Source organism: Bos indicus x Bos taurus, chromosome X (genome assembly GCF_003369695.1).
Source record: "Bos indicus x Bos taurus breed Angus x Brahman F1 hybrid chromosome X, Bos_hybrid_MaternalHap_v2.0, whole genome shotgun sequence".
NCBI lineage: Eukaryota > Metazoa > Chordata > Mammalia > Artiodactyla > Bovidae > Bos > Bos indicus x Bos taurus.
The window spans coordinates 121,458,489-121,462,902 of NC_040105.1; the positions used below are offsets into that span (position 1 = coordinate 121,458,489).

Genomic DNA, 4,414 nt, shown 5'->3' on the forward strand with positions numbered 1-4,414 from the left:
TCAAGGCTATGGTTTTTCCAGTGGTCATGTGTGGATGTGAAACTTGGACCATAAACAAAGCTGAGCACCGAAGAATTGATGCTTTTGAACTGTGGTGCTGGAGAAGACTCTTGAGAGTCCCTCGGACTGCAAGGAGATCCAACCAGTCAATCCTAAAGGAAATCAGTCCTGAATACTCATTGGAAGGACTGATGTTGAAGCTGAAACTCCAATACTTTGGCCACCTGATGGGAAGACTGACTCCTTGGAAAAGACCCTGATGCTGGGAAAGATTGAAGGCAGGAGGAGAAGGGGACAACAGAGGATGAGATGGTTGGATGGCATCACCGACTCAATGGGCATGAATTTGAGAGAGCTCCGGGAGTTGGTGAAGAACAGGGAAGTCTGGTGTGCTGCAGTCCACGGGGTCGAAAAGAGTCGGACAGGACTGTGTGACTGAACTGAACTAAATTTAGTATTACACACTAATAATGTCTGCAAAGTATTCTATTGTATGATGTACTGTTATTTATTCAAAGTCTTCATTTGTTGAACACATATTATTTCTATTATAAAGAACGTTGCAATTGTCCTAGTATATACATCTTTTTTGGTCTATTAATAAGAAAGAATTCTTAAAAATGTAATCACTGCATCAAAGTATATGCACACTTTAAATAACAACAGATAATAAAAATTTGCCTTCCACAGTTAAAAAAAAACCAAAAAACCAAGATCATGGCATTTATCTCTATCACTTTATGGCAAATAGAAGGGGGAAATGTGGAAGCAGTGACAGATTTTATTTTCTTGGGATTCAAAATCACTGCAGATGGTGACTGCAGCCATGAAATTAAAAGACGCTTGCTCCTTGGAAGAAAAGCTATGACCAACCTAGACAGCATATTGAAAAGCAGATACATTACTTTGCCAACAAAGGTCCATATAGCCAAAGCTATGTTTTTCCAGTGGTCATGTATGGATGTGAGAGTTGGACAATAAAATAGGCTGAGCACTGAAGAATTGTTATCTTCAAACTGAGGAGCTGGAGAAGACTCTTCAGAGTCCCTTGGACTGCAAGGAGATGAAACCAGTCAATCTGAAAGGAAATCAACCCTGAATATTCATTAGAAGGATTGATGCTGAAGCTGAAGCTCCAATACTTTGGCCACCTGATGCAAACAGCTGACTCATTGGAAAAGACCCTGATACTGGGAAAGATTGAAGGCAAAAGGAGAAGGGAGAAGCAGAGGATGAGATGGTTAAACAGCATCCCTGACTCAACAGGCATGATTTTGAGCAAACTTTGAGAGATAGTAGAGGACAGAGAGCCTGTTGTGCTGCAGTCCACAGGGTGGCAAAGAGTTGGAAATGACTTAGCAACTGAACAACAACAACAATACTTGTGTAGCAATATCTCATTGTGGTTTTAATTTGCAATTCCCTAATGATATATGTTGTTGAGCATCTTTTCATATGTTCATTCATCATGTATATATCTTCTTTCATGAGGTCCTCTTCGGGTCTCTTGTCCATTTTTTAATTGGGTTGTTTTCTTACTGTTAAGTTTCAAGAGCTCTTTATATATTTTGAGCTACAGTCCTTTGTCAGATGTCTTTTGCAAATATCTTCTGCCAGTCTGTGCTTTGTCTTCTCATTCTCTTGACAGTATCTTTTGCAGAACAGAAGTTTATAATTTTAATGAAGTTTAAGTTATCAATTATTTCTATCATAGATCATGCCTTTGGAACAGTATCTAAAAAGTCATTGTTATACCCAAGGTCATCTACATTTTCTATGTTATATTCTATTAATTTTGTAATCCTGCATGTTTTGCTTAGGTAGGTGATCTATTTTGAGTTAATTTTTGAGAACGATCTGTGTCTAGATTCTTTTTTTTTTTTGGATGTCAATGTCCAGTCATTTTATCACTTTTCATTGAAAAGACTATTTTCTCTTCATTGTATTGTCTTTGTTCCTTTGTTAATTGGGTCTATTTCTGTGCTCTCTATTCTATTCCATTGATAATTTTTCTATTCTTTCACTAAAACCATACTTTCTTAATTACTGTGGCTTTATTGTAAGTCTTGGGTAGTGTCAATCCAACTTTGTCTTCTCCTTCAGGATTGTGTTATGTTAGCTATCCATGGTTATTGCTTTTACTTAAAAACTGTAGAATCAGTTTGTCAATGTCCACAAAATAATTTCCAGGGATTTTTTTTTACCACAAATAAGATCTTTTATTTGTCACCATTAAAAGTCTACATTTTAAACAGATTCTTGGACTGGTGGCTCATATCCATCAGCTCATTCAACTTTAGCACCTGTCTTGTCCCCAGTAGCTTTTCCAGAGCTACTAACTTCACCATGTAGCTCCATGAGTTTTCCCAATTCAAATTTGGGCTTCTTCAGCATTTTTACTAACAAAGACATCATGGAGTGGATAAATAAATTGGCAAGCCTTTTTTATGTCTTTTCCAATGCTATCTGGAATCAATTTATTGACCACCTCCTTCAAGTCATTTGTCTGCACCTCTCAGGTCATGATTTCCATCATCTTCTCGTGGATGTGGCGCACCTGCTGGTGCTGGGCATAAGAGGTCTTCCGAATCTGATTGTTGCATTTTTTTTTTCTTTATTAAAACCCACACAGAGTAACCATTGGTAGTCTTGATACCAACGTGAGTTTCAATCATGATCTGCCACTTTTTGACCATGGAGCACATTTTGTCACGGGTAAGATCCATACCATGAAGATTAGTCAGGCAGTTTTTGTCCTGAACATCCTCAGTAATTAGCTTGAATTTTCTAAATGCTACTTCATCATTCTGCAGATCAGCAAGACTCACTTCAAAAACATGACCTTTGAGGCCATCAGATGCGATTTTGGTTTCTTGAGTTCTCATGACCAATGTTTTCCCAATATTCCTTATATTGAACATAGCTGACGCTTTCACATCATACCAATCCTTTTTAGAAAATGGGTCAACCACTTTCTTCTTGGCTCCCTTTTTGCCTGCTTTCATAAGATGCTTGTTCTTGCCGACCGCCATGGTGCCACTCAGAGCCAAAAGGGCTTTCCTGGGATTTTAATTGGGACTAAATTGAATATAAAAAATAAATTGGAAAGAAGTGACATCTTGACAATACTGATTCTTCCTATCCATGCATATGGAACATCTCCATTTACTTAGAGCTTTGATTACTTTTATTAGAGTTTTGTAGTTCTTTTCCATATTTTTAACATAAAACATGAAAGTGTATATTCCTTAACTAGTCCTGTAAGGTGAAGCCAAGGTCTTCTCTTGTGATGTATCCAGAGTCCTGTTCCTCATCCTTATGAAATGCATACTAACAGTGAATACTAGTTACATTTTATTTCTAGTTACATTTCTGTTATTATTATTTCCAGTTACATTTTATTTGCATTGGAGCAATAACTTAAAAAGCAACAAACAATCTGAGAGAGGTCTTCTAATTTTTATAATATTTTTACAAATTTTTTATTTTCTTGCTCACTCCAGATTAATACAGATTTATTTTAGAGTTCACCTTTATTGTGTTTTCCCAAGGCTTTTATCTGAGCATTCCTGCATGAAAAAAAAGCTTTATTTTTATAGTTATATCACATTGGTTTCTTTGACATTTAATTGAATTGTTATTATACCAAGTTTAATTAGCATATAAAACATTTGCAAATATGCAAATGATTCTTGATAAACATACTCCTCAACCAGTAGGAAAAGGACCACATAAGCACACAAGGAGATGCCTACTAGCCATGAGCTTTACATGTGCTACAAGTATTACATGTATTATAGAGGATCCAGAAACCACTCAGAGGTCAGCTAACAGAACTTCTATTGTTTATTGTTTATTTATTTTGCTTTATTTTTATGAAACAAAATCACAAAGGGAAAAGGAACAAAGAACAACTTTAATCACCATTCTATGTTTAGAAACTGTCAATAGAATAGGTTTAAAGAATAGAATTTTAAAGGTTTTTGAGGGGGTGGGTATTGTGTGTGATGTTTGTGGTGTGCTTTGACAGAAATTTTGCAGTTTGTTCTTTAATTATGAAATATTTTATATAGACTTCTTGATGATGGCTATTTTGACAGGAATGAGGTAATAACCTCATTGTAGTTTTGATTTGTATTTTTCTAATAATTAGCAATGTTGAGCATCTTTTCATGTGCCTGCTGGCCATCTGCATGTCTTCTTTGGATAAATTTCTATTTAGATCCTCTGCCCAGTTTTTGATTGGGTTGTCTCCTTATTTTTTATATTGAGCTGTTTGCATATTTTTGAAAGTAATTCCTTGTCACTTGCACCATTTGCAAATATTTCCTTCTATTCTGTAGATTATCTTTTCATTTTGTTTATAGTTTCCTTTGCTGTGCAAAAGCTTTTGAGTTTAATTAGGCCCCATTTG

General features: G+C 35.8%; 1 pseudogene; it reads right to left on the reverse strand.

Moving 5' to 3' along the window:
* Positions 1-2,247: 2,247 nt before the first annotated feature.
* On the reverse strand, positions 2,248-3,032 carry LOC113887161 (annotated as a pseudogene).
* Between the last annotated feature and the right edge of the window lie 1,382 nt (positions 3,033-4,414).